We start from the raw sequence: 24,308 nt of genomic DNA on the forward strand, positions 1-24,308 counted from the left end.
GCTCTGATACCTGGCAATCAAACTTAAACCTTTATTGCAAATAGGTTAAAATTAACAAACTTTTTGCAAAGCAAAAGTTTCTTCTAAGCACGTGCTATACACAGTGTTTCATACCTTCTAGGTTTTATCTGTTCGTTAAGTTGCTTTTAGTCTGTGCCTTTGGAGACGCTGTTGTATTTAGTTGGAAGAGGAAAGGTTGTTTTTTTCTATTTTTGGCAGAGGGAGGAAATGGAGAGGAAGGAGGGAAGAGAAGAAGGAATGAAGAGATTAGAGCCCAAGTTTTTCTGTCGTGGAGTCACACAATAAGCCATAAAGCACTACAATAAGCCATAAAGCAGTACACGCACTCACACAACAGCTAAAGGAGCCTAGAGAAGTGAAATCATACTGCTCCCTCATACCAAATCTTAAAAAAGATGGAGATAAACCCCTTTTTGTTCAGCACCAAGAAGCAGTTTGTACCAACAGCAAGAGGTTCTTTCTAACACCATTTGTTTCCCACATTTAATGAATACATCAGATCTCTGCACAAGCTCTCACTATAGTATAAAATAAGCTCTTTAAGAAGGCAGGTCAGAATGCATTTTAATAACTGCCCCCTTATGTCCTCTCACATTGGGAACAGGGAAGATGGGAAAGCTGTTTCTGCTGGGATGTGGGGCAGACTATAGCTCCTACCTCCAGAAGCCCATTCTCTTCCACAGCCAGCAATCTTGTACAGAGGATATTGGCACTCAGGCTCCACTTCAGGAGCCACAATATATCACTCACTGTTTATCAATAACATGGACTGGAAACACGCAGCCACTGACTCTGTTTCTGGCCTCCTGCAAGTTGATGATTTAGTTGTTACCTTGCGGGTTAACTCTAACCAGTGGGAAAAGTGCATCCTAGATATCCTTCAGTAATCTTGCGATGAAACTCCCAGTTGTTCTTATTTGTAAAGTTTCCTTTGTCTTCATTGTTCTTTCTTTGCACAATTTCATCTCCTTGGATGCTCTTCATATTTCATTTTTAAACTCCAAGCATTTCTACACCCCCATCAATTTTTATTTTATGTAGGATTTACACTTTTTTCTGTCCAATTCAGATGCATAATACATTAGCTTGGTTGCAAACTTCTGCAAGTTCTTTGAGACTCCACAATGTTTAAAATAAACTGATTTCCCACACCAGTCAGCCCAGCAAATTTAACGCCTCAAGCACTGTAATAACATGGTTTTAAATAGACTGCTGAAATATTAATCTTAGCATTCATTATTCTTTCACTCTGCCTCTATTGTTTGATGTTTCTTCTCATGCCATCTCTCTGTTTATGTTTCAATATCCTCTGGACATCATCGCATCCATAGGAGGAAAAATTTTCGGTAGCTAACTTTAAGGCAAAGATACTTTTGCAAGAGGAATGACAGCTGCCTCCAGCAGCAGAACCCCAGGTTTGATGAGTAGATAAGCCCACCTGCTCGTGGTGGCCCTGATCCTACCTTCAGCAAGAACATACTTAGTACAGCAGAGCCAGCAGATGCAACGCTGTGTCCCTCTGGATGCACTACGTACCTATCGCAGACTTGAGGAGTTCCCAATATCTTCCTTAAAAAGAATGCTCCACAGCTTCACAATTCTTTCAGGAAACTCATCTTTTGCCACTTAAATCTTCAGCTAGACCACACACAAAAATACCTTACAACCACAAGCACCTTCTGGGCCTGGGGTAGTTTTAGGCTTCACGCTGCTATTATTGAAAATAAAAACCTAACTCCCATGCGCTGCTGGCAGGTTCCCTTTGGCTCATGAGTTGAGCCTCCTATAATTCATCCAGCACAAGCCCTGCTGCAAGAATCGTTTCCTGGGTATAAGCACACAGTAGCCATCCTAGTCTTCTCTGAAAGACTGGATTTCATCCAAGCTTAGTGTGCAAGACCTGACCTTGACCTGCGAGTTTGATCCCCAGAACAAATGAGACATTCAGTGCTCACTGCTTGGCTGTCTCATCAGATGTTTCTCCTTTGCAAGAACAGGCTGTTTGATGATTGCCAGTTGAAAAAAACACTATTATTTTTAGCTACTAAAAGTGATCCTTAAGATTCCAGCATGCCTTGGTGAGACACATGCAAATATTTCCAGGTTTTCTTGGGATTTTCTGCCCTATATGGGAGGGAGAAGATGAACATATCAATGAATGAAGCAGAGTAGCACTTTTCCCTCAGTTACTTACACACCACACTGCAGTTAGATGACTGGGAACAGAAGATAAAGATGCCAACCTAGAGCAAAAAGTATCTTCTTCTGAATTCAGCCACCCACCTTTGTGTATGGCCAGGCCACGCAGGGAAAATGACCAAATGACGCAAAGATATTCCCTTTGACTTTTTCCTGAAGAAAATGGAATAAAGTGAATGCACTGGATTATTTTGGTCAAAGCCATTGACATTCATATTTTCCTCAAAGCAATTTTATTACCTCTGCATACAGGTTTCATAATAATCAGCAGAGGAGAAGCAAAAGGCATCAGGAAAGGTCCAGCTCCAAAGAATTCGATTCATAACTGGTAGCCTGAAGGAAAACATAAGGGCTTTTTTTATCATTTATGAAGTAGGCTAATGGGTGGAAGGAAAAAAGTATACAAATCTTAAAATAAAAGAAAAAAATTAAGATAAAAAGGTACACTTAAGATTTCCAGCCACAAGCAGTCCAGTTCAGTTTTACTTTCCGTCTGCAATTATCTAAGACCTTATCTCATTTATATGGTAATAACTTGTCTCATGTCAACTCAACAAGCGGAGATAGCAGCTACGCAGCGCTGGCTCCTTGAACGCCGTGGCTGGCTGAAGCCTCCCAGCGTGGGCGGAAGGACCCGGCTGGGCTCACAGCGCCAATTAGGCTTGCCAATGAGCCAGGGCCAGCAGTGCTACGAGGAGCATAACAAATGCAAGGAGTTTCTTGTGGCTACGAATTTAACTTAACTCTTTGCAGTTTTGCACATACTTGGCATGAAAAACACATTTCAGAGATATTTATTTGTCCAGGGAAGAGGAGACTTACTGCAGCAGTTTGGGAAGAACTGTTCCTCAATAAGGAGCAGCAAAATTTCATGGCAAGAGCAAGAAATTATTCCAGGATGATTACTATAGCTGCAAAGCTGTAATTTCTCTAAAATTCTAATTAAATATAGATAAAGTGAGAAGGGAGACCAAAACAGATCTGGACATTAATGAGAGATAAAGGCTTTGGTCTTTTTGCAATTTCAGAGGTAATTACTAAGGGATGTCTTATCCCCTCACTGAAACAGAGGAGGTGGACAGAGACCTCTGGGTTCCAGCCAACCCTCTGGATCTCAGACGTATTAAAAAAACAAAACAAAACAAAACAACCAAAACCAAAAAACCCAATGATTTAAAGTCAGCCAGGTAGCAAACATCAAGACAGAACAAGAATCCAGAATACAAGTACCCCGTACAGATAACAAACCTCACATCACTCTCCTTATTGAAAGTTCAGCTACTCTAATGAGCTCTCTTTCTCAAAAAAGTAACTGTGTTTTTTAACTGTGTCCCAAAACCCATGTTCCGTTTTAAGGCATAAGAAAACGTTTCATTTCAACAATTAATTTCCTACCATGAGCGAGACAGTGAGGTGCGGTGATTGTATGTACCAGAACCCCAACCACTGCAAGGTGTGTTGTGTTTTAGGAACTGTAGGCATCAAGTATACATCTCCAGCCCACCCAGAACAGAAAAGGCTGTGTTTAAGGTGGAGGAGTTCAAAGCATATCTTTAATGAAAACCAGACAGGATATAGTTTCCAGGCTGTGCTTTCTAAAGGGGTTCTGTGCCTCCCACTAGAGGGTAGTGTATTTTGTAGGTAATTTAGGAACAATAAGACAACTGATGTTACTTGTGGAGGGCAGGGGTGGAAAGCAGAAAGGAAGACCAGGGTTTGGTTTATGCCCCTCTAATACTAGCACACACTTTCCTTCTTTTTCTCTCCCAGAAGAGACAGATGGGTTTCAGGAGGGTCAGGTCTGTGCTCACTCCTTCATCCCTTTGCAGTCTATAGGAAGGGGCAGCCTGCTTGGGTCATGCTGCTGATGGAACACTGGGAGTCTAGGTGTTTTAGGAACACTAATATAAAATGCTTTGAATTCAGAACACCGAGTTTTATATGGGATTTACTTATTGTATTTAAATAAAACACAGCAATTTGAACTGAAGTATTATTGTATACGTAGGATTGCTGATGGTAAAAATAAAGGATTTAACTTCAATACATTTGAGGACTGTGTTATTCTTTAACACAGAAGATGTTAAACATGAATGCCTTAATCCCTACCACATCACGGTAAACCCTGAGCCACACAGTCTGGAGAAAAAGTCTCTAAAATGTCACTTGAGTATCAAATGAGTTTCTAGCCATCAGCAAGGGTTGGGTTTGCAACACTTCATCTCTAAAAGCATCCCCTTAGCCATACGTGCTTCAGGTGTGTGTTAGGAATGTGAAATTAAGGTTAGCAGTTCAGAAAAGCTCTGAAATGGATCTAGAAGTTTTCCTGTAAGTGCAGCTCTGCCCACCATCTCAGCAATAAAAAACCCACATCTGTTTCCACTCCTGCATAATCCTAATACTCCCAATCTCAGTCACATCACAGACTCATGGAAGTGCTAGATCATGGACTGCTGTACTGGGACAGAGAAAAGTCAGTGTCACAGGACAGAAATACTTTTGTGAAGCGTTGGTAAAAGATGCTAGCCATCAAAAGATAAGGTAGCTTTGGACAATCTGAAGTAGCCTTGGGAGAAATGTGTGAAGAGCAGACAACATAAACAAGAGCCTGTTTTGCCTTAGTTGATACAAGCAGAGTTGAGTTTATAGGCACAGGTCAGGAGGTTCAGCTTTTAAGCCTGAGCACAAAGAATTCAGTCTCCTGCCAGCTCAGGAGCCAGGGAAGGATTTTTGATAGTGAGCAGCTGCAATCTATGCCATCTTGAAGAAAAAAAAAAAAAGCTGGCATAAAACAGCTTATCATTTGATAACAACAGCATCAATAATGAATTTTCACTGCTAACGATCACTGATTTTTCCCAGAAAGCTTAGTAAATATTTCATTGTATTTTATTCTGAGAAGTAACCCAAAAGAATACTCTGAAAACCTTGAGGAAAGGAGAAGGAACTATTTAAAGTGTAAGTTTTTGAAATGCTAATAACTATGAGGAAGGATTACTGCAGGATGCTTTGATTGCATCAGGACTGGCATAGCTACAAGAGAGATTTAATGAGCAAGACATCCAGTGTAGTGCTATTAAGTGTTTCTCAAGCATAATAGGGTAGTATTCCAAAAACACTGCAACCACCACGCAATGGTCTTCAGCAGAAAGAGAATTCCCTCAGTGGGATTCCCCCCACCCCCACCATGTGTTAATTAGAACTCAAGATACCACACACACACCCCATGTTCACGTAAGAGAACCTTGTACCATGAAAAACATCTCACTTCTGATTCCTCGAGCCCAAAACAGGAGGCCACACACTCAGGGCAGAACAAAAAGCCGAGAAAAGCATCTTACGGTCTGAAAAGTTAAAAGAGTGAGGGTAAATCTCATTTGAGGTTGTAATGAAAAGCTCAGTCTCTAAAGGCTTTAAGTGAATAAGTGAGCACACACTACTAAACATTTTAAATATGTATTCAAAGTCCTGTTAGATTCTAATGCTCCTCTGATGATTAAATCCAATTCTCCTCTTCAGTAAATAATTCAGTAGCAAAGAATTACTTGGCCTGGAAAAGAACTGAACAATAGGCCAAGACTCTTTTCTGAGAGATTTTGGCCTCAATTTTGACTTTGTGAGGAGAGGTTTCTGCAAAAGAGGAAGTGCTGCAAAAAAGTTGAAGTGTTTGTATTCACAACTGTAATTTAGAATCAGCATTTTCTCACCTTTACTCTGTTAGTAGAAGAAGAAACCGCTGATGAGATGAAAAAAGAACCCAGCAACATAATTTATATAAGCTACTGCCACGGGAGAACAATTTTATTATTCAAGGACAGAGTACTGTTTTGTTCTAGTTGTGGTCAGAGAGGTTGATCCTCTAATACAGCATGCTGGTATTACATACTTGGGAGGGCAGATATCTAGGCACCTCGTCTAGAGTAGACTCCAGAAAACAAAATACTACACTGTGTTTGGGGGTGGGTTTTGTTTATTTAATGTCAGCACAAAGATGCATCTCTCTAAGCACCAAAGAGCAATTTGATTAGGTGTGAGATTAACACTAATAAAGTACTCCTGAAAATGCAGGCAACTCAAGTTTCCTCCCCACTAGAAGCAAACATTTTTAAGTCAGAGGCTGTAAATCAGTGTAAAAACTTTCCCAGGTAAATTCCATTAACTCTGATGTGTCAGAATATGGTTTGTCCTAACACACCACTGGGCCTGATCCAAACCCCACAGGAACCTTCTTTTGGATCAGACCCTTGTAAGGCACATACTGGACAAACACACAAAAGATATGGGTTCTTTCTAATGAAAAAATGCAGGAACTTGAGCCACACGTTTTCAATATTGCTTTTGTCAGGCGATTATATAGTTCAAGAAAAGACTCCACTGAGTCTGAAACAACAGTCACAAAGTAAAAACCTCTTCGAGTGCACCTGAGCCTCCCTTTCCAGGCAACAAAATACCAACCCAACAAGCTTCTCCAAAAAACAGAGCTATTCACCGGCATTTGCAAACTCTTAGCACTTGATACTGTAAAACACTCAAGCCATCCTGAGAGACACACAGAGCAAAAGAGAATTGCTCTAACAGGAATGAGATACACAGAGGTATGTCAAAAGAGAGGTAACCTTTACCAAACAGTTTGGGACTACACTTTAAACCTTCCCAAAGAAAGGGAAGTTTTAGGTACCTCTAAAGTTAGGAAGAAAACAGAGACAAAATACCCCAGAGCCTCACCTCATTCATGTCGTATTTTCTGCAAGCTTGTGTGCTGAGGTCCTGCTTGTTTCTAGCCAACTTTAAGAAAAAAAATTAAAATTCTAGATAGTATTTTCCACAAATAATTCTTAAAAAAAACACCAAACAGACAGAGATTTAACTTTGTATTATTTCACACAGAATTTACCTCCTATATCAGGAGAGCAAAACTGTGCATATATAACTGACCTGCTTCATTTAGAGCTTTCTCCATGAGCGCTTTGTTTAGCTGCACAGACAAATCTTCATCGGTAACACCTTTTGACTGCGATCTCAGCACTAGAAACAAGGAGCAATACAACAAAATGCTTCAATCTGGAGGAATAATACAGGTCACAATGGAGTATCTTCTAATGAAGTAATTTAGCACAAGGGAAGACTGCATGAAGTTACTCACAGCTGTTGTATTCTGTAAATAGAAGTCATCATAGATTTAATTCCAGAAATTTCAGGTATATCTAAATCCCCATTTGATGACTTTTGTCCCTAACATCTTCCCTTTATCCCAGCTCCACATCACATTAAGAGCAAGGTGGACCATACCTTTCTCCCAGGAACTAGAGAAAATCTTGTTTGCTCCAGAGCAGAACTAATCCATGCTGCCCCATTAACTGCAATTAAATGCATCACCTGTGGTTTCCTCAACAGCACAGCACCATCACTCAACGAGGTAACTCAGTACAGCTGTCTTGTGCCCTGCAGAAGGACAGCACTTTACATCAGCCAAAACTCCATCCCAGCTTCTCTTTGGCAGCAGCAACCTCCTTTCAAATGCTTGCCTTTGTGGCTGCTGGGATACCACATGCAGGCTCCTGCTGGCACCGGAGCCCCAGGTTGGGCTGGTTTTGTCTCTGCCAGGTGCTCTTCTGGCAGTCAGCAACTGGATATCCAGGGAAGAGTAACTCAATCAGGGTGCCCCATGCCCAGCCCACAAAGTGGTCTCAAGCAATTTCCTTGGTTAACATGGGTATTTCGTATTAAAACATAGTTACACAGAAACTCCTTTTTTTTTTTTTTTTTTTTTGCATTGCCATAGTGTCTGATTTTGTTTTTTGATCCACCTGGAGTACTGTGTCCAGCTTTGGAGTCCTCAGCACAGGAAGGACATAGACGCGTTAGAGAGGGTCCAGAAGAGGGCCTCAAAAATTACGAAAGGCATGGAGCACCTCTCCTGTGAAGACAGTCTGAGGGAGTTGGGGCTGTTTAGTCTGGAGAAGAGAAGGCCTTAGAGAGACCTTATTGTGGCCTTCCAGTATCTGAAGGGATACAGGAAGGGGACATTTTACAAGGGCATGTAGTGATAGAACGCAGGGTAATGACTTCAAACTAGAAGAGGGCAGATTTAGATTAGATATCAGGAAGAAATTTTTCACTCTGAGGCTGGTGAGACACTGGAACAAGTTGCCCAGGGAAGTTGTGGATGCCCCATCTCTGGAGGTGTTCAAGACCAGGCTGGATGGTGCTTTGAGAAACCTGGTCTAGTGGGAGGTGTCCCTGCCCATGACAGGGGGGTTGGAACTCGATGATCTTTAAGGTCCGTTTCAATTTAAACATTCTATGATGCTATGATTTTACTCCTACAGGCTGTCCCCAAGAGATGCTGACCTTTCAGCTGGGCCTTTCTTGGGTTTGGGGTGTGGAGGACCGAGTGACAGACATGGTTTTGGGGTACCAGAGGTACATGTCTCTTTGTCCCGTGTATTTTTTATGAATGAACAGGCTCAGAAAGATCCCTGTATTTTTGAGGGGACAAGCATTTCTGCAAAATTTCTTGCTGGAACTTCCTATACAGAACACCAGAGAAATCCCATCTGGATACTGCACACAAGAACTCACATGGAAACAGAGGCATGGAGGGGCTTAGGGAGGTGATCAGAGGAGCATTTTTTTGTGACAGAAGGCTAGAAAACTTGCCTTGCACAGTAAAACACAGACTAAAAGAGGAGAGAATTGTAGTCTGTAAGGTATCCAAGTACCAGGAGAGGAAAAGAGATATTGACATAAGAGATATTGACATAAAGATACTGGATGCTAATTTACCACAAGCACATCCATCCTGGAAACTAGAAGAAAGATTCCAGTTATTAAGAGGATGAAGCTCAGGAACTCTCTTCCCAAAAGTCATCTTTTACAAAGAGGTAAATGAGGCACAAAAAATTAAGCCCTCTATTCAAGATCATATATAAAGTTTGTGTCAGAGATGGGAATTAGGTACTAGAGACTTAAATGCCAGGCCAGGTCCTTCTAAACAAAATCAATATCCTTATCAGTAAGGGTCAAATGTGTTGAAAAGATGGTTTACTGAGCCAAATTTTGCAATCTAATATAGGTGAAGTGAGAAAAGGAAACTAATACAAGAAAACAGATTAGATTTTTATAATATTAATAAACTGCTAATAAATAATAAATAAATTGTTAATGGTGAGTCGGTACCACTAATCTTTGGAGTGATTAAAAAAACATTTTCATTTAACGAAAAGATTTGCATTTCTGACACAAGGCATCACCTCAGGAGGCTGCAGAATTAATCAAGATGCTTATGGGCAGTCTTTTCCTTCTTTTGCATAGCAGAGCAAATAATTTATTGATACCTCAGTGTAATCTGTTTTTCTGGGTTGGTTTTTTTTTCCTTTTAAACTTTATTGTTGGAATTATCAATACAGTCATATCCTCAGGGAATAACATCCATGCTTGTAAAGTTCACTTATAAACAAACAAGCTTAGACCTTCTCTTTCTTCTGAACTCCTTTTAATTTGGAATTATCACCAGACTGTAATTTACATTTTTGCCTCAAACAGTGCTTGTCAAACTGTTGACCTGGCTTTTTCTTTCTCAGTGTCAGAAGAAACCAATGAAGGTTTGCATTCAGGGATTTCCAAGGGTGTTTCCCTTATTATCGATTTCATTGCCATGCCTTTTTTATCTCAAGCCCTACACATTACTTGCTTCACCAGATTTCTCTACATCCTAATTCCAGTACCAAAATCCGAGGAACTACTGGAGGGAGTCCAGGAGAGGGCTGTGAAAATGATCAAGGTACTGGAGCATCTCTCTTATGAGGGAAAGCTGAGAGACCTGGGTCTGTTTAGCCTGGAGAAGAGAAGACTGAGAGGGAATCTTATCAATTCTTGTAAGTATCTAACAGGCAGGTGTCAAGAGGATATCAAGACTCTTTTCAGTGGTGCCCAGTGGCAGGACAAGGGGCAATGGGCACAAACTGGAACACAGGAAATTCCGTCTGAACTTGAGGAAAAACTTCTTTACTATGAGGGTGACAGAGCACTGGAACAGGCTGTCCAGAGAGGTGGTGGAGTCTCCTTCTCCGGAAATATTCAAAACCCACCTGGATGAGTTCCTGTCCAACCTGCTCAAGGTGAACCTGCTTTGCAAGGGGGTTGGACTAGCTGAACTTCGAAGGTCCCTTTCAACCCCTACCATTCTGTGATTTTTCATTTCTTAGTTAATCCTCAGATGCCCACTTTATGCAAAGAGAGAGATGTATTTGCTGTTCAGGAGCAAAGATTTTTAAAAGTGGTGTGGTTTTGGTTCCTCAGGTCTCTCTTGCCTCTCCCTGCCCCTGGAACAGGGATAATGTTCCAGCTATAAACATGTTGTCACCATTGCCAGGAGGGAGATGGTGACACAGGGTCACACACTCTCCCCAGTGCTCCCTCATGCTCACAAGGATGTACATTGCCTGTGTTGGGGACCTGGATTCCCAAACAGTATTAAAAATGCAGCCCCAACCTTCTTTTCCCCTCGGCCTTACATGAGGCAGAATCTTTCACATTTTCGGATAGTCCTAACTTTGTAAAATGTCACCGTTCTTCTTAGCTTCTGAATCACACGTCAGTTAGGAAGTTACCTGCGGTAAGAGCAAGCGACTCTGCGCTCTTATCCTGACCTCCCAAAATGAGAACCAGAGGGTGCACTTGCTTCATCCAGTGATCAACAGTATTTGAAAGAGAAGTGAGAGGACGTGCAGGCAGCTTTTATAGGAAAGGCTGGTCCTCGATTGCCACAACCACATTGTTTACATTCTTAGCTCCCCTGCAGCCATTTCTGTCCTCTGGCAATGTTTCGAGCCTCCCACGAGAGTTTGGTCTGAATGATGCCATCTTACCACTTTTTCTTTGTTTTTTTTCATACAACACCAAGACCCTTCATTTTCCCCTTTTCCAGCAAAATTGAAATACCAGCTTCTTACATTCAGTCACTGGCATTGGAATGGCGATTCCTCAATATAACTCAGTCTTAATGCTAGTCGTGCAAGGATGCAGAGGTGACAGTTATTCCTTTCTTCAGACAGTTGCAGAGTTGGTGATTTCCCCTATCTCCCTGGAAACATGTTTACAACTTCTCTCTCTCCCTGCTTGTCTATCAAAGTGCTGCCTTTGACACACAAATGCCTTGCCTCGGCACCTCGTGAACTCCAGTGAATTAATAACGACGGCAGCTTTGCAAAGAAAAACACTTGAGTAGAAATATATTAGTAAAACTTAAAGTCTCAGGCTTTCGAGAGGTGTTTCGAGAGGCCTGAGCCACAGGAAGATACCAGCGTGACTTTCACATCACCCACCTGCACCACTCTAAGCCTATATAGTTTGCATATGTTTCTGCCTAAATATCTTTAGAAAGCTGGAGCGGGAAAGATTTAAGTATATCTTGTGTTAAGTTCTTAGGTGATTTGGGGCATTTCTTGGACTTTCCAAGTTAACACATGGAACTGTCAGAGCATCCTTGTGTGCTGCACGGCTTTGTCCCAGCACAGGGCACAATTTCCCAGGACCTGTTTAGGGCTTCCAGCGCAGGAGCTGCCAGCATCTTCCAGAGAGGCAAACCACACTGTGAGGTAAAGGACTTGTGTGTGTACATGGTGACAGGAGGGACAACAGGAGCAGCTTGCCCTAGGCATCGAAGTGAGGTGAGAGGGCCACATTTTCTGTGGGTCCCTGGGCCCTGCAAGCTGTGAAGGCACCAGCGTGTTGTTCTCACGAGTGCCTTGTGCAAGTGTGGAGGCGAATTTCGCCTGCAAAACCTGGAGTCACATCGGTGCAGTACCACAGAGGCAAAGCTCTGTGCTTGGCTTGAACTGAGAATTAAATGCCACGCTGGGAGCTGCCACCAGGCACACCGAGCTGTCGCTCTTCAAAGGGCTTGGGTTGTGTAAGCGGACCAGGGGAATCGCTAAACCACAGACAATGAAAACAACTTTAAATGAGAGACTAAATGAATGGAAAAAAGTTGTCAAAATGTCAAGGTTAATGTTTTCGTAAAACTAACCAGGGAATGGCTAGACAGTATGAGTGTAAACTTTAAACTTAATTAAAACTTTTAAAGTGTGAATACAAAACTAACTTCAGTCTAGACAGTCAATAAATCTATCCTCCTTAATGAAATACTGGTCCTTTTGGTATTTATGGTCAATTTTCTCCCTCATCCTTGGAGCTATGGGTAACTTTGAAGCTCAAATTCTTGTTTGTCAAAACCCAAGGAGCTGTGTGGGGCAGGATCACAGCCTCCTGCAGCTCCTGCTCTGTGTCCCCATGCACTCCTGGCTGGGCTAGCCACTCTGTCCCCAGCCTGGTGACAGCTCTGGGATGGGCAGCAGCCTGCCAACATGCACACCGAGCCAGGGAGGAACATTTCTGCCCCTATTCAGCTGGACCATGATGGTTTCTGCAAAGCGCCACAGCTCTGCCTGGCCCCTGGAGGCAGCCTGGAGGAAAGGCACATCCTTGTCTTACAGCCTGGCAGTGGCTCTGCTATTTGGACAGCCAGAGACAGCAGAAACGGGGTTTGCAGTGCCTCGGAGAAAACCCAGGGCCAGCAGATTTTACAAGATCAGTTTAAAGAGCTCTGGGATCAGTTTAAAGATATCTGGGATCAACAAAGCTCTTGTGCTTTGTTGTTAGTGGACATCATCATCCAAAGTTAGAATTATCTATAAATTTTGTACTTAACCATTTTCCTGATTTTTCAGGCAGTTTTGCTCTTGAAATAAAATTGCTTTTTAATTGCATTTTTAAGAGAGGAAAAGAAAAAGGTAAGAACTCCCCGTGATCTTAACTTGTTCAGTTATTACTGGCTCAGTGCATACATCTATCACTATTTATATCCTATCCCTCCTGGTGAATGCTGGAAGGAATGTATGTGTGCTCTGAAAACACACAGGGCAGTTGTTCTTCCTTCCTTCTTTCCTTTCAAATGTTGCTCATACTTGTGTGCACGAGCAGAGCTTGGTTAAATTGTAAAGAATTAAGTGGAATCACCACACTTCGCTTAGACGTTCAAACACCCCTAGACAGCCCCTTTTCCTTCACCTTTTTCCTCAAGTCTATTATTGTTTTCCTTCAAGAAAAATTCCAAATTTTTTGACCAATGGGTACCTTTTTTCTCCCCTCTTTTTTAAAATATACCTTGTTCAGACACACAGTTTGCAGCCTGTGCTTCCAGCCCACTACAGCTTTCACTAGGGCAGGATCTGGACTTGCACTGTGCTAAAAAACAATGGAGTTGGGAAAAAGGTGCGGGGATAATCAGCGTGTTGATAACCAACATTGGAGTCACTGGCTCTGCCATCTGCTCCACCTTATAGTCTTAAACTTGGATTGAAATCTGCCTTCATCTGTCTGACTCTACCTTAGCATGAACTCCATGGCTGTACTACTACTAAGTCCATCAATATTGGCTCAGCAGTGTGAATAACAGAAGGCTAAACTACTATTATGGCTCTGTAAAAAAATAAGGATATTGGAATCTTACATCAAAGCCCTTTTGTTAGGGAGCCATAATATTAATTTAGTGTTGTTATTCATGGTGCTGAAACAATGCTGTTTCACGTGGTTCAATCCACAGAGAGCAAACAGACACAACCAGTGCTTCAGCTGTGCTTGAGCAAATGTGATTCTGGATATTCAGTGAGAATAATTATAACCAGGAAGGCTACAGCCCTGAAAGTTTTCTTTGAGAAGGTCACTAAACAAACAGATTAGATTGGAAACTCATGTTTTTCCTATACAGAAGGGACAAGCTGAAGTTTGATTTCATAAAACAAAACAAAAGCATATAAAGCTAAGAGCATATTGCCAATATTCCACCTGAAGAAAACCATAAGCTAAGAGCCAGGATATTTCAGATGAATGTCAAGATGTTTCAATTTATGTATAGATTTGAAGGTACCAAAGCTGCCCCCATTAAAACAACGTAAAGATCTTACTTTCTTCCCAAAGAGACTCAGCACAAGACATTAGCTTTTTTCCTCCAGTACATAACATAATGGACTTAATGTGAATAAATCCTCTCCACTTTTTCTCAGTTACTGGTGAGGAATCTCAGACATGCAACAATGTGTGACAGACCAGTAAAGAATAATAATAATCTAACTCTACAGGAGATATGTCCTGGCATAGTAAATCAGCACTGGATGTTCCCAGGGCTGCTTCCTGCATTCATGGCTTTCTTTAATTTTACAGTGTTTTGTTACTCAAAAACAAAAACAAAAAAAAAAGCCAGCAAAAACCAAAACCAAAACCAAACCAACAAATAAACATCATCAAAATCTGATAATGTTTTTTAATGAAGACCTTTGCTTAAAAAGATCTTTTTTTTTTTTTCTTCTGGTTTTTTTGGTTTGTTTATTTGTTTGTTGTTTTTTTTTTAAGATAAGGATATTCTTTTCCTAGCTCTGGTGGCAGTTCTGTGTCGTATAATCTGCCTGGATCCGTAGAGTTGAAAATTTTACCCCTGCCACTGACAAATATTTCTGAAGAAAGGGGTGCAGAGATTCAGAAGTGTCTGTGAAGGTGACCTACTCCAGCCTAAGCACAGTGGTTGAAAGGAGAGGGCAGCCTCAGAAATACAGAAATGGCAATAGCTCCTAGAAATTTTGGCCAGAAGGACACAGGGCAGGGAACCCATACTCCAGTGAGGGACACCCAGCAAAACTCTTACACACACGCACAGCTTTGGGCAGGAGTCACCCTGAGGGGACACTGGTTTGCTGCCTTTGGCATGGGGGCAGAGCTCATCCTGGAGAAGAAATTTGAGCATTGATACAGATGATCACCTCCTCAAGATCTCCACAGCAGGAGATCCCCAGTGCCTGACAGTGCTATCGCAGTGATGCCCTATCACGCCGTGCAGCAGGACAGGTTTCAGAGCCCTCTGTCCCCAGCACCCCCATCCCCAAGGCTGACTGTCAGTTTAACAATGGGGTTGAACCATTAAAGGCAGCTGCAGCTTCCTCAGGAATGGCTGCTGCAGCAAGAAAATATCAGAAAGCAGCACTTCGGGACAAACTTAGTGTGAGCTCAGCTTCTTTACCAGAGGAGCGAGCAGCAGAGCAGTGAAAGATCATGCACATCTGAGAGACTGGAAGTTCTTGACTCCCCAGCAGGACCTGGCCATGCAGGTGGCTGTCAACTTGGCTTGCGGGACTCACACATACACAAAGCCACCTCCAGAGTAGCCTGGGCTGTAGCTAAGACTCAGTGTTACCCTCCTGATGAAGAAGGACCAGCAAAGCCAGCAAGCAAGGGAGAGCCCTGGAGGGCTGCCCCTGGTGCAGCCCGAGGCAGGGAAGAAAACACCAGCAAGAGATGCCCCAGCCAGTCTCTGCCTCCTGGCAGAGGTGAGGCCATCAGGGATGTCTCACCACCTTCAGTATCCTGCCATCCAAAAATTGCCTGTGCTGAGAGCCGGCCTGGGGTACGTGATCGCTTGTTGGACTGAGTTGTGCATTTACTTTCACTAAGAATTGCTCGACTTGGGAGAATTTATACTTGGATGTTAGAAAGACATAAACAGCTATAAAAAATCCAGCTCTGCTTGTACAAATGATCCACTGATGTGTGTTAAATGCACTCCATTGCCGCACTAAAGTCAATTTGCAATTGATCATATTGCATTTCTAGTGTCAGCAGATATGAAAACATGTCATTTACCAATGCTTAATGAACCTCTATGCTGACAAGACATAAATATCAATAAGCAGCTCTCCAGTTAAGGAGGTTAACCAGCAAAGTACTCAGTGAAAACATTAAAGAGGTAATCATCTGGCAATTGCTGTATAGATGGAGCAGCTGCCCTCAAGGATGACTAAACCTATGCAAAGAACGATTACAGGAAAAAAAGGAAAAAAAAAAAAAAAAAGAGGCAATTAACTCCATGTTATAAGCTGAAAAATTCTATCTGAATGGAAAAAGTAATTGGCTTTCTGGATTGCACTTGTGCTTTTTTCCACCAGTACTTGAGGTAATCTATTTAGTAGGGCTCTTTGACCATGTTGGATATTTGGAAAGGAAAAGGCAAAACAGCAAGTGCTCAAAAGTTGTTCCTCTTAATTATTCCTGGTAATGTTGATCCTTCCTTCCCTCTTTTTTGAACCTTTGCATTGCTTTCATGGGTATTTTAAGCCTAAGCTGTTCCTCTTTTTTTTTAGGACAAAGCTTTCAGTTTCCCGTAAAGTTAAAGGAACGCAATAAAGGGAACATTACCAGTGCTTAGAAGCACTTCATGAAAGTAAGACACAGCAGATTAAACTTTGCTTTATAGTTAATGGAGCAATTTAACAGCAGCTACATTCACCGCTGGACTGAATATAAATTTCAAGTTCAATTCAGATTTTAAGCAGATGCAAATGGTGTTTATATTTAACCTATGAAGCCCAGGGCAGCGAGAGTTTTCTGAGCAGGCACAGGAGTCCAACAGAGTTTAACCTCTCCCAGTTCAATTATACCTGCTACTCACAGGACAGAGGATGCACGGTACCCCCGTTGCAGTCAGATCTCACCATGAAATGGGCCCATTCTGCACAGTCAGGGGAAAGGACAGTACAATTGAGGGTGATGCTACAGAGTGCTGTTGGCTCAAGCCACACCTCCTGTGTGAGATCTCCTGACCTGGGCACCCTTTCACCATTTTACAACCATTTCCCATCTCAGGCAGATACCAACTATCCCCTGCCTGCAGCAACCACTGACCCCGGCGGCTCCGGGAGCTGGGGTTCCCCTCCTTGCCAGATGCTTTCCCTTGCCCAGACAGCCCCCGTAGCCACTTCGCCGCACCCCTACATGCTCTGCCGCCATCTCCACTCTGCCTGAGTAGCATCTTGCCTCCTGAATCAGGTCCTGAGCTGACATCCCAGCCATGATGCCTCTTTCTGTAAGAGTCAGAGGGCACATCCAGCCCACAGCTGGCCAGACTGGCCTTGCTTCTGCAGGCTGGAAAGGTTGATGCCTCTCAGAGGCCAACAGCTTCTAGTTCTGCCAGTGCCTAATGCCTGAAGTATGTGAATTAAGAATCTTTTAAAACAAAAGAAAAGAAAACACAGTGGCCATTAAATATATGGCCATTAAATAGTAGCACGCCAGTGGGTTTCAGCAAAGAGACATTCTGTGCCCGCACCTCACAACTTCCAGCTGCTTTGGAAAACCACTGGGTCGTCACACTATAAACAGTTACTCGAGACAAAAGGAAAACTGCAGTAAAGCTGGTGGAAGAAAGGGAATCTTCCCTGTCTGCAGAAGAAACAGGTGGATGTTCACAGATAGCAGGCATTTAAGAAACTTCCTGCCTTTTGTCTGTTTGGTAACTGACTGTTCTAGTGACAAAAACTCCCAGATATTTTAATATATTATAATGACAGCTGTGCAAAACCACCACAAGCATAAGACAAGAAAAGGAGGTTGTACATCAAAAGAAATGCAATTAGCAGGAAGTTGCCTGTGCTCTGCTATAGCCTTTGCCATACACGCTGACAGGGTACCACATAAATCCTCATTTCAAGCATGCTCTCCAGCAAAAAACTCATCATGCAGTCCCAATCCTCCGCTTTCCTGTATACATCCTATCCTATTTCAATGCAAATATGTTGCCCCTTGATAATAACAATCACCCACAGCTCTCATATCACATTTTTCATCAGTAGATGTAAAAGCAAACATCAGACCAACAGAGATCAATCCATTAACCCCATTTTTCAGCTTCAGAAGGTGAGGAATGGGAGAAGTCCCTCCCAGCAGGTTGAAACAGAAGCAGGGCTTCGGCACCCAGGGATGCTCCCCTGGGATCCTTAACCTCTGTGCTTGCAGCCTGGACTGAACACAGTTCAAATTTAAACAGCACAGCTGTACTGCAATTGTTCTGGGGGATGTGTCTCAAGGCACTCGGCATGGCTTCCTCCTTTAGGTACCAGTATTCCCAGGTGCGCTCAGAGGAGCTTGTCTGGTTTTCCCTCTGGTTACTGCCAGCGTCCACAAAAAGTTGCACTGATTTGCCTCTACTTGCACCTCTCAACATGCAAAGGCTGGTTTTCCGCACACAATTCAAGGGAAAATCTTCAAAATTGGAGTAAAAACTCAAATAATCTGCACGGATACTTTTAAACTATCATTTATATTTTTTTAAGCATTCTGATAACTTCATGATGGCCAAGCTCCAAACTTCAAGTACCAAACATAGATGAGATAGAGATTTCCAACATCCCTTTACTGTATGCACTAACTGTTGGTGATGAAGGTCAGTAGGTGTAATTGTAGAAACGCTTCTCAAAGGGTTTCAAAAAGTGCTGAAGAATGCAGTATACAATAAAATAAGATGGCACAGAAGCCTTCATTTCCATTACTAACAGTTCATTGGATTCCAGCTACTGTTTGGCCAAGTACAATTTGAACCAAAAATGAAGGATGACAGAATTGAAATCAGTAGCACAGTGTTAATATTGAATTAAATATATCTTCCACATCAAGCGCGGTTATGCACAAATAACTCGGGAGCATTCCATGTTGCACAGCAGTACTCTAAAAATATATTTGCTTTCAGATAGGATTATAGATGGCCGAACAGTTTCTTCTTAACTCACACCTGAACTTCAGAGTCTTTGCCCACTACAGTAAGCTTTAATCACATTAAAAATTTGCTCCCAGGTATGATTATATCTCAACCTTATAGAGATATCTTATTATTATTGCTGTTTTGCGTAGAGGGAAAAAAAAGGCTTTATGTAACTCCATGCTTGATTTTTCAGAAATGAAATGAAAAGAAAGAGGAGGTTTCATTTGCACTGAAGGATAAGATTTCCCTCTGGATTTGCTGCCCTCTAGATATCTTTCAGCAGAAAACTGCTGTGCTTTTTAAATGGATTTCACAATAATCTGTTTTAGCTGAGGATGCAATGGGAAGGGAATAAATGAGTACAAAGGCAGTGAAAAGGCAGTGTTTGAATAGTTTGTCAAGATGCTTTTTACAAAGATATGGTGTCTTCAGATGACGCCAGTTGTCCAAAGGAAGGGGGGTGGTTATATGTGTCTGTAGAGGAGACAAATCAGCACTAAAGAAGTGCTGGGTGGTTGCTGTTATGGGACAACATGCTCCATTTGCTCTACAGAAGGAGCCCTGAGACTATCAGCACATCATTCCCACATACTGCTCCGCCAATGGGTGTTAGTGCTGATGTGAGAAAACTGATGTGGAGGCGTACTTCTTCCCCAAAACTCTCTCTCTATGTGTCTCTTGGATAATACAGCTCTGCAAAGCTTTTCTCAGTGATGCCAAGCTCTGGCTGGTAGTGCCACTCCAGACATTCCAGATTTGCTTGGTTTTCTCTGCAGCAGAGAATGAACGTGTTTCAGAGACTTTGGCAGAACCGTGTTTGCTAAATCCTCCATTTCCAGCCCTGCGGTAGTTCTAATCTGGTAGGGATCTCCACAGAACGTTTTTTAGTAGAGGGATGTTCATGAGTGTACAGGCACATAGTGCAATAAGAACTTAAGAGGTAAATGCCATAAAAAACAAGAGCAGTACTGGTAACTCATTATAAGATAATACTAATAAAATGAGGATTAAGTAAGCAGGGCAGCCTATAAGTAAGAGGCAACCATAACTGAATTCTTCAGTTTTTTCAAGGCCAATCTGGAAAAAGATGTTATTCAGACTACCTAGACCAAAAAAAAAATAAAACCTAAAGGTCCCTCCAAATGACATGAGACAAATAAATTGTTTCAATTATCTTTCTATTTTCTGTCTTAACCAAGCTGCTTACTTCAGGAAAGACTTTGGGAAAAAAAGAACCACTTTATGATTAGATAGAGAAAATAAGTCCCAGCTTTTGGAGCCCCAAATCTTTACACATGTATCCTACCCAGCTTTCAAGTAATTTGACTCATATACAAACATTTTTGTGGACTTACACCCAGCCAAATCCTATAAAAAAAGTACTTTTGCCAGGCTAGATGTAAATAGTCCCATTGATCCCAAAGAAACAGCCATTGCAGCAAGTGCTCTTTCCATTTCAGTGTCTGCAGGATCAGACCCTGTGGTCTGACAGCTTGACAAAATTATAAGTTGGCATGTAGAAAGCACCATTCATCAAGGAAAACTAAGGGAAACCCAGTTATTAACTCTCAAGGTCAATGCAGGGTGATCAATACTATTAATTGCATGTGGATAAGTTGAGACAGCAGTTCAGCACTTTAGCAATTATCTGAGATTCAATACAAGTATTAAATACTAACAGTATTCAATCATGGATGGTTAAGAAAAGAAGCTCCTAATTCTGCTCACCTTTTGCAGGTGAAAGAAGAATTCCTTCAGACTAAAGTATTGCTGGATACCCTCAGCCCTGTGCTCAGACCAAGCACGTACGGGAGTCAGAAAGGTAACATTTTGTCTGTCGTGTCTTTATTGACACTGGAAACGGGAATCTCCAACTAGCACAAAATGCCTGGTGACATTTCCAGCCTTACCATAAGCTGAAAACTCCCAAATCCACCCGGACAGCCTGTTGCCAAGAAATTACAGTAGGGACTTTGTGTTGGAACAAAGTGAATTGGCAAATCCACTCGAAAACCTGCATTCAGGGAACTGGAGACTGAAAGGACGTACTTGCTTACACAGCACATAGCACCACAGACACTTCTACCCAGGGCTCTACCAATTAGAGAAAGTCCCCTCTGAGTGTCCCAGCTTTATCACATATCCAGTCCCAAATCCAGCATTTCACTTATCTGTTCAATGTTCTAAATCCTATTAATGCTTTTCAGCTCAGATAGCAAGAAAACATAAATTCCTAATTTTTAAATGCACGAGCCATTTCCCACAATTTTATCATAACCAAAGTGTTATTCCTGTCCTATTGTCATGCCTTCAGCTGTTTTCAGACTCTCATTTATCTGATTTGATCACTCCATTCCTGGGCACCAGCTTCTTTGGCTAAACACTTTGTTACAGACTCTCTCTCACTCCGTAGCTTTGGGGAATGGAAAGGATGCTGAACGTGCACCCCGTGTTTGATTAACCTGGGCCAGCCGAGAGCGGACAAATTCCCAAACAAAGAGAATTTGTATTAAATTTTGCAAGCATCTTTAAAAATATCAAATGCCTTTTTAAGTCCTTGGCCTAAATGGCCAGACCTTGGCCATTCTCCCCAGAACTGCTGGGAAGCAAGAATAAGTGGGACATGGTTGTTAGTCATGCCACTTGTTGCTTGCTTGAAAAGTGCTTATTTGCTATGGTGATGAACAGAGAGTAAGGAACCTGAGCAGAATAAAAGTCTTGCTCTTGCTTTCAACTGGAATCTCAGGTGGATATTAACATTTATAAATTCAAAGACTGCCACTGGTTCAGAGCTGAATTTCAGGCACTCATCCAAACCCAAAGCTTAAACCTTTTGACATGAGCCTTCCTCTCCACCAAGCATTTGTGTAATTAATACGTCTTTTTTTCTTAAATCCTTACAAAAAAAAAAAAAAAAAGAAAAACCAATAGAAAAACCCACAAGACAAAACTATATCAAATGAGGTGGAAAAGTACAGAGAAAAGGAGGTGCTCAGTGAGAGCCCAGAAGCCATAGCTCCGACTTACGTAAGTGAAGGACAAGCAGTGTCTTCTATATAGGAGAGTTTATTTTCCTGTCATGATCCAAGCTAATAGTAAAGGTGGGTTCGCTTGTCAGATGTATTATTCCAAAAGAGGGATGATGTTTCTAGTGACAGAGTTAGCCACCCCCAACGTGGATAGGGCCATGACTTTCCTCTGGTTCCACTGCCAACATCAACTTTCTTCCCCCCAGTCTAACCTCAGTGAAGTCTCTCCTTCCAGCAAATAACTCCTGTGGGGGCACCTGCTGCCCTGAGGCAAAAGGACTGATTGATGAGGTTCCTAAGCTTTGTGCTGATGTAGGAAAGCTGTGACAGCATCTGGAGGAGTGAAGGGTTGGTAAAATCAACTCAAAGAATTACAAGAAGTGGTAAAAGTGGATGTGAAGGCAGAGGTGCTTTATTTCTGGTCCGTTTTAATCCAATTCTGCCTATCGAAATTTGCAAGCAAGAGATTTTGGTGCTGGTTCAAAGAAAGAAAGATGTACAGAGGGAGGCACAGATGTGAAGGGGGAGAAGGGAAATTACTGGATTCATTCAAAGTATCGCATTTTTGGCTACGCTGCTCAACCTAGTTATGATATCTCCCACTTCAGGATGCCAAAAGTATCCCTGTCACCTTCCCTCTGCACACTTACCTAGGACGGGACATCCTCCCAGGTGTGCCCCAGGGGAACATCCAGCACAATAACTTCTGCTCTGTTCCAAGCTCCAGGTCATGACAGTAAGTTAGAGCCAGAGAACACCGCTGGGCCCATCCCCACGTGTGGCTGACTACTGGGTGCCGGGGTACCTCCAAACAGCACACGGCATCTGACAGGAGAGTGTTCCTCAACTGGACATGAGCTCAGCAGATCGGTGGTCCCAGACGAGAGGAGTTCACTTAGGGGCTCACGCTGCAATCACACCCGATCAACCTCGCAGATCTCCAGACCACCAGGGAGTGATGGCATTACAGTTTATTTGCACAGAGCAAACCTTGATAATAGCTTGAGTAGACAGCACTCTTGACTGCAACAGGCAGCATGTGTAGAGGGAAACCTGGGCTGCCAAAGTGACTGCTACAGGGAGCCCTGTCTCTGTGGTGTAGAGCCGGGAGCCAGGAATCTCAACTCCATTCTTCCTTTTGCCAGAGCGCTCTTGTGCAAATCCCCTGCCAGCACTGGACTCCAGCAGCCTGGCACTGTTCCTGGCATCATATTTGTTGTGACCCTCTTTTCATTACACCTTGTAAGATCATTTAGGATCTTTATAAACAAGGCACCACAGGAATACAGACAGCAAATTGTCAGTGTCATGTTGTTACTTGGCCTCCTTAGAAGTTCATACAAATACGTATGCCCCTCTCCATGGATCTAAGCACAGAATAGTGACCATAAGGAAACTGCTAGCTGCCAAGCTAGCAGTTATCTCTTTCATCCCAATAACTCTATACACTTTACCTGATAAATAAATGTGCATTTTTCTAAGTATATGTAAATCAAGACTAAATAAGTGAGCTCTGTCCAGTCATTCTCACCATCCATATACAGATAAAAAGCTAAACTAATCAAAGCAACTGCAGGATGTTACATTGTGGAAAATTATGGAGGCAAAATAATATTGTTTAATGATAGATCAAGTTGACACTATCGCCTTGTCACCAGAGCCATCAGCCCACACTGGTGAGAGCTGGATTCTCATTGGTGGAAGTAAAATTAAACCCACTGGAGTTAACTCAGTCTACATTCATAGAAGATTTACCTTTTATTTTCCTACAATGAATTCTACTTGCCCATGTCCCCAGGGTGATCAGTGAATTGTAGATTTATAGAGTCCCTATGGCACTTTTCAGACATTCATTGTTGCTGCACTTTTTCAGTTGTCCCAGTTTTTGCCCTCCCACCTCCTTTTAAAACTTTGACCATATAATACACTTAAGGTTCTAAACGAGATATGTCTATAAAGAGCATCTGGATCAGTCAGCCTTAATTTAAAAATGTCATTACTCCCACACTCAACTTGCCCCATCAATCCCACAGCAGCCATCAAGGTTTGTATTTCTCCCAGAGAAAGCGAAATTGTGGTCTTTCCATCTTTCAAAAAGGAGGGAAACAGGGGGAGAAGATAAGAAACCATCATCCAGGTGGTGAAGACTGAAATTGTCCAGGGAAATAGATCAAGAAAGTATTCTCATTTCCACAGATATTTTGGGCTGCTAAGTTGTAAATCTTTCTCTGGAGAAGGGAAAACAGTAAGCTTTTACCTTATGCTTAGCTCAATTCCAACTACCTTTAAGTCAATTTCATTTTGGAAAGTTCAGAAATATTCAAGATGCTCCTGAGATTCAGAATATCATTACCAGGTCTCCAGTAGGGCCTTTCCTGCGGGTAACTGAAGAAAGTTGTTTCTGGGTCAGTGGAGTTAAAAGGATTACATCTGAACTAAAGGTGGGATGCTTTTTACTTTCTTAACCTGAAAGTTAA

The sequence above is a fragment of the Numenius arquata genome, chromosome 6 (assembly GCF_964106895.1).
Source record: "Numenius arquata chromosome 6, bNumArq3.hap1.1, whole genome shotgun sequence".
NCBI classification, from domain to species: Eukaryota; Metazoa; Chordata; class Aves; order Charadriiformes; family Scolopacidae; genus Numenius; species Numenius arquata.